The sequence below is a fragment of the Hippocampus guttulatus genome, chromosome 1, assembly GCF_054856545.1.
Source record: "Hippocampus guttulatus isolate MCC_2025c chromosome 1, RoL_Hgut_1.0, whole genome shotgun sequence".
In the NCBI taxonomy this organism is placed as follows: Eukaryota; Metazoa; Chordata; class Actinopteri; order Syngnathiformes; family Syngnathidae; genus Hippocampus; species Hippocampus guttulatus.
The window spans coordinates 22,146,203-22,157,685 of NC_141261.1; positions in this window are offsets into that span (position 1 = coordinate 22,146,203).

An 11,483-nucleotide genomic window follows, 5' to 3' on the forward strand; every position below is an offset into this window, starting at 1 on the left:
TATATCCAAAGTGCTGGAAAAACTCCTTATCTGCCAATTTGAGCTCCTGAGGGTTTCCTTGTAATAGCAGTCGGGGCTAATTAGGAAGTGGAAACGCTAGACTTAGCTTTTCCTTACATCCACATGTTGATCCAGGAAGAGGCGGACGTCCACAAGCCTCTTAAACGCTGCAGCTGTTCTCCCACCAAGCTCAGGCCAACAGCCTCCTCCCCGTTTTGTGCCCGCGTGAAGTCTCTCCAGGACAACAACATTCTCCAGTTAGATTAGAAGCGCTGCATCTCATTCAAATCGTGTTTGCGGTTAATCATGTGGATGAGACATCATCAAAAGTGCACACGTTGGAGAGAACATGGCCTTGAAATGAAGCTTTGACAGCTTTGTCTTCACCCTCAATAAAGTTTCAATTGTGTTCATGCTTTATTGACATACTGGACATTCAGTTATCAGGTATTACATACTTTTAGCTCAAATTAATGTACCACCAGTGTTTTGGATTTTATGGGCATAAAGCTTTTTCCTCATATTTACGTGTCACTATGGAGAAAAAGCTGAACGTTGCTAAATGTTCGAAAAATTCTTGTGCATATCTCTACCTATGCTCAAATAAATATCTGAAAATACAAAATACACTCACCTCAACTTAGATTTTATGGACACAAAGTCTTTTCCTCATTAAGCTTATTAAACATTAAGCTTGAGTGTGCACCGATGGAGAAGAAGATGGTAATGTCTGTAATGTGTCAACTATTGGTGCAATTGTTTTGATATTTACAGACATTGATGTGGGTACAGGTAGAGATGTGCACACAATTTTTGGTGGTGACTGGTTGTAGGTTTTGAACATTAAGCCCCTTTTAGCATCTCTACAGTGAATTTCAATGGGGAGGAAAAAGGTTTCATGTCCATAAAGTCCAAAATACTGTGGCGATTGTTTTGATATTTTCAGATGTTGAATTGGGCAGAAGTAGAGACATACTGTAAATGTGAATTTACGATTGGTCGTAGTTTTCTGACATTAAGCCAGATCGTTTACATTGAGCGTTTTATTAAGACTGCCCCCTTGTACGGGTCTTTTGATGACGCAAATATGGGCTCTGTGTCACTACACTGTTTGCCACATACAAAGTTGTTCAAAGTTATTTGAACACCTGTCCCTTTTTTTGTCTGAGACGGATGAGGAATTTCAAAATGAATTCCCCATTTTATACCCGATTTTCTCTCCAGGCAATGGAAATGTTTTTTTGTTAGGTATGGTTCAAAATAACTGTAATTTGAGCTTAGCCCAGAAACACGTTGTGATTTATTTAGTTATTTATTCATTTATCTATCAGTTTTTGTTAATCATTTCATTTGAAAATGTAATTTAGCATTTCAAATACTTGAAATTCAAATATTTGAATCGGGTTTTCTTTGACCAATGTCTCAAAATTTTTGGAGAAGGAATATTGGTGTTAACAAAATATTCTTTTCAATCAAAAGAAAATCAACATCTTTAGAAAAATTAAGAGTTCACCTTAATGACAAGAGTCTGAATCGACACGTATGCACAAACGATTCATGGAAGCAGGACCATTCATTCATTCATCTTCCGAACCGCTTCGTCCTCATTAGGGTTGCGGGGCGTGCTGGAGCCTATCCCAGCTGTCTTCGGGCAGTAGGCAGGGGACACCCCGAATTGGTTGCCAGCCAATCGCAGGACACACAGAGACAAACAACCATGCACGCCCGCACTCACACCTAGGGACAATTTAGAGTGTTCAATCGGCCTGCCATGCATGTTTTTGGAATGTGGGAGGAAACCGGAGCACCCGGAGAAAACCAACGCAGGCCCGGGGAGAACATGCAAACTCTACACAGGGAGGCCGGAGCTGGAGGAAGCAGACCATCAAATCAATTTCAGGCTGTTGGTTAGCAAGAGTCCTGAGTCACAAATTCACTCCAGCAAATAAAACTACCTTGGAGTACAGCTCAAGTGGTCCATTTGATATGGCCCTGACACATTTCCACAGGCCACATCATTATTCCACCCAAATAATACGGCTTGGCCCTCATCCATCTTCCTGACAATGACTGCTAGCTTTGCTGATCTCCCAGTAGGTTTCCCAATGGACCCTTGGGTGCACCAAAATGGGATTTCAATTTCAATCAAAGACTGCAGCAGGTGTTAAGACATGCCTGTGATAGCTAAGACAAAGCTTTGTTTTGGTCCTGTTTTTCTTTTGGGGTGAGCCAGATGAAGGAGAGGGACGGGAGGAGACCATGCCGTGTAAAAACTAAGCTGAGCCTATTTGTGTGAGGTTCTACTTTTATTTGGGGAATTTCTTGAGCAGTGAGGGCTTGCTGCTCCAGGCACCAGTAGCTCCATGTCCAATTGCAACCAGAGCTCTGCTTCGTTGCTCTTTTCAGACTTGTCAAGCACCATCCTTCCCTTTTTTTTTGTCTTCTTTTAGTTGACTGGAGCAGCCTCTGACTCACCCCTGGCTGGCAATATGCTCTTGTTTCAGGATCATATGTCTCGGGAAAACACGCAGTTCTGACAGTGGTTCCCAGGGAACAAAGTCTGGGAACAAGTGGTTCAATCCAGCTGACTTGGATCTGAAATGTGACAAATTTAGGGGAGGGCAAAGCTGATGACTCCGTGCCAAGAACGAAAACAGCCCCTGTTCATCATCTCATCATGAATTTAATGACAATTCTCATGCATGTGAAATTTCAGCATCGCTGCTTCCAGGAATCTGGAACGGACAAGCTCAGCACATCTGATAAGGATCTGCAACGCTCATGGAAAACACTCCAACCCAACCTCAACCTCAACTCTTGTCCCCATGTTGGTTTCTTGTTTTGTGTTGATACGTGAGAGCCCCAAGGACACAGCGGACAAAAAAATCCTCTGAATCACTAAGGCGACCAATACCCATCTAAAGCCTAACCTTTTCTCAGTCTCATGGTATCAAACCAATGAGAATTTGGCTACACAGGGCAATGAACAATTTTCAAGCCCTGTAAACCCTACTTTCTCATTGAATTTGCATTGACACACTACAAGTAAGCTCGTGTGATGGGGTGCAAGCAGTATGCAGATATGTCAGGGCAAAAAGTGCATCTGTCCTTTTCAAGACCATTTCTCCTGCTGAGAGTTCCCAAGTATGACACAGGTGCCAGGAGATTAAATGAGGTCTTGTCCTTTTATAAGCACCACACTTGACACATTTACTATATGACTGAAGGTTGTTGCCGTTGAGTCTGCCAACACGCCTTCCTGAGCAAATCCCCCTCCCCCTCAAAGAAATTCTGGCTCACTTCACTGTGAGTTGTCTAATACAGTATAGATTAAAAAAAAATAATGAAAAAAGTTTGCAATGTAGCTTGATGCCACTCTGCTGATGCTCATTCGAGAGAAGTTAATATTCAGGATACACTAACCGCTAGAGGTTGCAGGTGGAATGTGAGTGTGGGAAAGGACAGTCATCACTCAGCACATTTTGCTATCATTTTGCAAAGAAGCAACTGTTCAGGCAAGTACAATGTTGGAAAGATTCCTCTGTGACCATTTGTGGGCCAAATGCTATTCCACCGATAATTAGAACCAGTAAATTTGGAGAATGTATTTTATACAATGCAAAACAATAAATGCTGATTTATATAGCGCTTTCACAACAGCGGCAGCTGTAACAAAGCGCTTAACAAAACAGTTAACAAAGTAAAATAAATAAACACAACACATAACGTAAAACACGGACAGTCGTGCAGTCCTAACCACTTTTCCGTCACACGCTTTGTTGTTTGAAGCATTTTATTTTATTTTATTTTTTTGTTTATGAGGGATTACAAGGATGTATGTATCTTTGGTAAGATTGCACCGGAAACCTGGACTACTCGAGAGCTGTGTCTGACAGCGTATGTTGATGGTTGCCAGTCTCAGGGCTATGAAGGTTCTCTGTTGAAGAAAAGTGCAAAATAATAGTTTGTCTTATGTAGTAACGTATTGAGATTGAATCACATTTTGGACGATTTGTGTGCTCAAGTTGTACCTGTTTTTTTTTTCTTTTCCATCATCTCCATTCATCCATGCATTATCTGATCCGCTTATCCTCACGAAGGTAGTGGGTGTGTTAGAGCCTATCCCAGGCATCTTCGGAGAGTAGGCGGGGTACACCCTGAACTGGTTGGCAGCCAATTGTAGGGCACACATCGACAAACAACCATTCACGCTCACAATCACACTTAGGGACAATTTTCAGAATGTTCAATCAATCTACAAGTGTTCAATTAAACTATGGTGCGCGTTTTTGAAACCAGAGTACCCGGAGAAAACCCACACAAGCACGGGGAGAACCTGCAAACTTAACACAGGAAGGCCAGAGCCGCAATCGAACGGTGCACCTAGACCATCATGCCACCTACTGTATATACTTATATAAAACAAAAAAACAGTGATATACGCCCCTGTGGTCTCGAAACCAAAGTTTGCCGGTAGGACTTCGGACTCGTCTCAAATACAGCAGAAAGTAAATGGCTAGGATTGCATCTGTTGGAATCTATTTAAAAACAATAAAAGACTTTATTATGCCGCTTTTTTGTGATGTTAATCTTTTGATCTGCCTCAATAATGGATTTAAAATTAAAATAAGGGGTTTCTCAGCAATTTTTAGATGAGATTAAAATATAGATTAATTTAATTAATCTCACATTTTTTTAACCCTCTTGACAGAACTCAAATATATACTGTATTTATATATATATATATATATATATATAATCAAGTAACATTACCAATATAGTACAGTATGTGACCCCCAGAGTGTAATTGTGCAGCCAATTAGTTGCCTTGTTGCAAAAGTTGTGAAAGCGCTATATAAATCAGCATGTATTGTATTGTATTGTATTGTAAAAGTAGCCAGACCATTACATGTCAACTGTGGCTTTGCTGCTACATTATCATCACTTCTCTCTCATCATAAACCCTGTGATTTTTTTCCCCCAGCAAACACAGCAACTGCTGTTGTTGGAAACACAAAGCTTGTCTCCGCCAAAGATTTCATCGGGACAGTTATCTGGGCAAAAATGCCTGCTTAAACCACCATTAGTCATGCTAAGCAGGTGCAACACTCTTCCGCTTCCTTGAGAATTTCATGCTAATATGCTTGGCGGGAAGCAAATGCACGACCACCATCTGCACTTCACACTCAACTTGGATTTCATTTTATATTGATTCAGCGCTCATTACGCATGCGGCAAGGCTTCTGCAACACTGGCAGTAAGATGGGGTATGTGGTGGGCTGACAGTGTGCCACACACAGTACATGTGAATAGGATTGCTGATAGATGCCGACGTCCACGTGGGAAATTGCATCCATTTAACTTTAACACAAGTGGGCAAGATCTGTCTGTGGATCTCTTTGAAAGAAACACGTAGAAGAAATAGAGCATCAGATCCCAAACTTCATATTAAAGCTCGTTCACAGTCAAATAGCATCCGGGTCTCATCCGCTGATTCTTCTTTTGAGGTTGACTCGAGGAGCTCTTCCACAAGCACAACAGCTGCAGCGTCCTTTGGCACATTGTGAAGTAGGTCAGGATGTGAAAGCCGAGCCTCAGAACGAGCGAAACAATAGGAGAGAACCCATGATGAGAGCAGTATGAACAAATTGTTTAACTTTCATTACAAAGAACACTGTCCCTCTAGGATGTTTGAGAATATGAGAAATCCTCTTCTTGATGACCGCCAGACTAAGAGGAAAAAGAAATAAATAAAAGGCCAGTGTGATAGTGATTAAGCAGACAAATTTACTGCCACAGAGGGGAAGTTAAACAAAATAATTCAGGATTTCAAGATTGGGAGATTGTTGTCCTTTGTCTTCACTGATGTTGGCTCACTGGATACTTTTAGAGTTGTCCTCATCTCAGCTTTTTGGACCTTGCTTTGTGCAGTTTGGGGCTTCCTCAAATTGGTCCAATAAAATTGGAAGGCGAAAATTATTCAAGATATTTCGCATTATAGTCAATAAAGCATTCATTCTTGCATAAACAGGTTGATTTACTGGTGTTAGTGGCATGTCTCAAGACTTTCATCCATATTGTTCATGCAAGCCTGCTGACTTTTTTACATGTTGCTACAGTGGACGTCCCGTAAACGTGCAGGGTGGCGATCTGATTACAAGCGAGGGAGCTTGTTGTGGCTGGGAGAAGTGTTTCATATTCAGTACCTTCCTTTGCCAGGCGGTGCGTCTGTTTTTGCTCAGGCAGATGACTTGATGTTCATGGAAGGTAAAATTCATATTAGACAATTCAGTTCAGATCCATGCACAGATACATTGCATTTAGTTGCATGGTTACAGTCTTTGCTTTCCTGTGAATTGAACCAGAAAATGACAAGAGCTTTTCATGCAACAAAGCTTGTCTTGTGTCAGAATTTAAAAAAAAACACAGAATGCTGTATGTGTATGTCATCCAGTGCTGTTATTTGGCACCTGTGTCAAGTTGATATGGTTTTTAAGTTAAGTTAATTTACACCATTTTTTGCTGCTCAGATGTAATGTAGTTTCTGGAGATATAAAGCCCCAGATAAGGATAAGAAAACTATTAAAAACAATAAAAATGTCCATGACATAAGTTGTTCAGTTAATTCCGTTTTTCACGGCCCTCTGAATAGGGATCGTCGGTCGGCATGGAAGGATCACTCTTTCTGTACTTTTTGGACACATTTATTGGAGCACTTTGCAGCAGAAGTAGTAGTCGTAATAGTAGATGTAACAGAAGTAGTTGCAGGAGCAGTATCAGAAGCAGTAGCAGAAGCAGTAGCAGAAGCAGGTAATAACCATTGGGCCATGCCGACGACGAAGCGAGTGTATTCACTAACGTAACAATGCGATGCTGCTTTTTATACGTCGCGCGAACGGTCACCTGTCAGTGGCAGCCACACCCCTCTTAAAGCGGCAGGTGAATCCAACACCTCCCACTTAAGTTCCCGATGTCCCATCCAGGGAACTTACATCAACACATAATCAAAAGACCCCATTCAGTGATAATAGTGAAAAGTTCACAAACATTACAAGAGTTTTGTTTTGTTTTTTTGCAAACATTTGTCCAATGTTGCCTCCTGTTTTCGATGAAGAGCATAGTCCCCAAAGTCAATCATGGCCCTCAAGCGGGTCAGTGGCTTTATGAGGTGTGGATGCTCATCTTCGTGTATGTACGGTGTGCATTTTGTGTGGGCATGGTGGCAGCGATCCGCCTACACCAACCAGCCAAATATTGACTTAAAAGGGTCTTGACTGGAGCTGGAGTCCGGGTCACAGAGTTGCAGCTGGAGTCAAATCCTCTGCTGGGATAAGCACAACCAGCCTCCTTACATCTCTTTACAGGATGATGGTTGGTGGGAGTTGTTGACGTGTCCTGCCTTTTCTCTCAGTGTTTATCATTGGGAGTCTGCCACAAACTTTGACGTCAACGTCCCTGACGACTCCGTGCTTGTCGGGTCTTGTGGCCGTGACTCGGCCCAAGCGGAATTGCCCTCTGATAGCATTCTAGTCCACGATCCAGACCACGTCTCCTTCTTTGACGTTTCTTCGTTTTGTATGCCACTTCTCACGGGCAAAGAGATTAGGACCAGCTAGTTCATTCCATTTGGTCCAAAATCTGTCCACTAAATTGTGGATGTTCCTCAGCCTGCGCCAGGGGTGAGTGACAAGATCAAGTCCATCTGTGTCTCCTCCCACTGAGGATCGTCCGAGGATGAGAGAATTGGGAGTAATGTCATCACTTCGATGGACTCCTCTTGCTCCTGGGCGTGAGCGTCGATCGGGCGCTCATTCGTCAGGTTGGCTGCCTGAAACAGTAGAGTTTGAAACTCACCCCAGGTGAGATAGTCTGTTGCTCCTTTCAAACTCGTTAGGGCTCTTTTTATCAATTTTACGGCAGCTTCTGGTGCTCCATTGCGGTGGGGCGCATCAGCAGGGTGGAAGCTCCACGCCCAGTCCGTCCCGTTCTTGGAAGCGATGTCCTCAACAGATGACGTCTGAACACAGCGTATGTGGTTTTGGAGCTCATTCAGGGCGGGTTTAGCCCCGATGAAATTTGTCCCTTTGTCAGACCATAGCTTGCGTGGATGGCCCCTTAGAGCAACAAAGCGTGAGTAGGCTAGCAGAAAACCTTCTGAAGATTGGTCATCGCATACATCAGCATGGACTGCCCTTGAAGCCATGCAGCAGAAGACGATTCCCCAGACTTTCTTCCTTACTCTCATTTTGACTGCGTCTTTGACTTCATAGGGGCCAAATAGATCCAAGGTCGTATACTCAAAAGGGCCTGCCCTTTGTGTGCGCTCCAACGGGAGGTCACTCATCACTTGCGGGCATACTCCTGCTCTTTGCTTTCGGCAGTGGATGCAGTCATTTATCACTCTTCTGGCGACTCGACGGCCTTGTATTATCCAGGCTCTTTTCCGAGTGCGTAGGAGAGTTGCTCCGACCCCCTCATGGTTCTTCTCATGAGCCTCTAGGGCCAGCAATGTGGCCAGTCTTGTATGCATAGGGACCAGAGGAATAGCAATTTTGCCTTCGTTCCAGTACTGAATACGTCCTCCGCAGAGCAGGAGTCCTGTCCCCCCATCGGTCCGGACCACGAGTCGGTCAAGAGTTGAGTCCCGTATTTCAGCTCCATCCTGGGCTTCAAGGACAAGGCATCGGAAGGCTTCTGCTCTCTCCATAGCTGTAAGACTGGGTTTGGGATTCCTATTGACTGTGGTCTGGTGGTTACCTCCCAACCAAGCCTCCACCGCCCGACGTGTCCAGGCAACCGTCCCACACAGCTTCGTGAGGGAGCTGAATCTCCCAGGCCCAATGAGGCGCACAAGGGCCACGACTTGCATCCGTGGGATGGGGATAAAAAGAGGTGGAGTGGTCCCCGGTCTACCAAGCTCATGTCGTTTTTCTTTTCCTGATGCCTTGTGACCACAGCAGAGAATGCGCGTCTTTGAAGCCTCTTGATGCTCTCGTCAGCGACCGTGGCAGAGACTTCACTTGCAGTCTTCACCGGCCATTCACTCTCAGGCCATTTGAGGAATTGAGGCCCGGTCTGCCACTCCAAGTCTTCGTCCAACTCCTCAGGGGTCGCGCCCCTTGTGAGGATATCTGTGATGTTAAAGCATCCTTCAACCCACTTCCAGGTGTCCACCGGACCGGCTTTCTGGATTTCTCCGATCCGGTTTGCGAAGAAGGTTTGGTAACCATAGCTGTCCTTTTGGATTGCACCGAGGATCGTCTGGCTCTCTACTAAGTGTACCCAGTGATCGACTGGGATGCGGCAGTGCCTCTCAAAGTATTTCTTCAAGCGAGTAGCGATTACCGCACCGCACAGTTCAGCCTTAATTCCATCCCCCTTCTGGTCGAGAGGAGTAAGCTTGGCCTTAGACTCCACCAGCCTCAAGATGACCTGACCAGGCTTGGTTTCCCAGTGAAGATAAAGTACAGCTCCGTAAGAGACTTCACTCCCATCAGAAAATGTAATTCCAACTGGGGGGCCTAAGACTTCAGTGGGTGTGAGGCTTCGATCGAATCTTATTTGGCCGAGCCTTACATACTCCTCGAAGAGTGTAACAGCTGTCTCCCGTCCTGGTGACAGCGGATCATCCCATGTATCTTTCACAGGACGATCTTTTTTGCTTCTTGAAAGGATTCTCTTACAAGGATTACTCCTTTCTGTTTTGCAGGAGTGACTAGACCAATTGGGTCATAGAGGCTGGCGATTTGGCCAAGAAGCAAACGTCGGCTCAGTGGCTCAGGAGTGCTCCTCCTGACATCCTCCTCCCTTAAGTCGAGCCCAATCCTCATCTTCCCCCTTTTCTTTGAGAAGTTGATCGAAGCAAGGATGCGGAGCTTGTCTGACTCAGGCTCATACCCAACGCCAAGGGCTTTACTGTCCTCCTTTTGCAGCTGATTTGGGAGCATGAGGATTGTCGGAGTGCTCGGACAGCCCGACTGGGGACTGCCTTGGGCTTCCCCCCTCCCACTTTGGCCAGAGAAGACCCAGGGTTTTAGAGAGAACCCCCCAGCCTTCAATATCTTCTCAACACCAACAGTTATCTTTCGCAGCACGTCGATTTCGTTGTCTGATGTCAGGATGTCATCAACGTAACAGTCCTCTTCAATGACTCTGCGTTCTTTGAGCATTGATGAGAACTGTGGTAGTTTGGCTGTCTGTCGCATTGCGACTTGGGCTATACAGCCTGCTGGCTTATCGCCAATATTCACTCGGACGACTGCAAACATTTCTATTTCGTTCTGGGGGTCATCCCTCCACAGAAATCGATGTAAGTGAATTTCTTTGTCCTTAAGCCAAACGGAGTTGTACATCTTTCGTACATCACCAAGGGCAGCATGTTGTCCGCTTCGGAACCGTAAGAGAACTCCTCTTATTGGATTAAGTACATCCGGACCTTTGTAGAGAAGGTAATTCAGGCTCCAACCCTGAAACTCCTGGCTGCTGTTCCCCACTATCCTGACAGGGTTTGAGGCAGAGTGGGGGTTTGGGGCGACCAAGTGGCTAATGTACCACTTTGGGCCCTTCCAGGACATCAGTTCTTCTTCTGAGAGCTTGACGGCTCCACCTCTTCTGACCATGTCGTGGATTTGCTCATTATACGCTGCTTTCCAGGCGGGCTCTCGTTCCAGCCTAGTTTCGGTTCTCCTGAAAGTAGCCTCCACAGCTCTGCGATTGTCAGGGAGAGAGGCCGGGTCTCCTCGCCAGGGATACGCAGCGTCCCAGTGGGGTGACTGGCTGTGTTTGTCTGCTAGGATGTAGGTGAGGCAATTCTTGATTTTCTCCAACTCCCTTTCTTCTGCGAGAGTCATCTCCTTTCCTCCTGGGAAACACGTGCCACATTTGCAGCCCCCACATTGAGGATCGCATGCTGCCCTGATACTTTCCCACATGAACCACTCTAACACTTCCTTGTTAGCTATAGTGGTGTTGCTAATGACTTTTTCATCCTTTGTCAACAGAGGGTTTGGATCACTTGAGTCCACAAGAACCTCCTCATACACTTTTGAGGCAGTTCTCATGGACCTTGCGAAATGAGTGTCGGATTGGCGGAAGGTTAGTTCCACCCTCTCAACGAGGTCAGGGTGGGTCCCGCCAACTGTCTTTCCAAGTGGGCCATCCCAGAGAAGGAGGTCCCCGTTTCTCTGAACTGGTTGTGGGACCAGGCGACCTTCCCTGTGACTAATGAGGAGATCGATTTTGGTGGGCCGGACCAAGTCCTCAGCAGCAACCCCAGGGAAGAAGCCTTGAAGCTGGTGTGGTGTTGCTTTCTGGCTGACCTCTGCGATGCATTCCAGGCCATAGCAGACGATCTTGTGCACTCCCACTGTTCCCTCAGGAGTCTCTACCCTCAACCGAAGGGTATATCTCCTGGTCATGACTGTTTTCCTCATCCCGCCAACTCCATGCACAATCAATTTGATGTCCTCTCCACATAGTCCTAA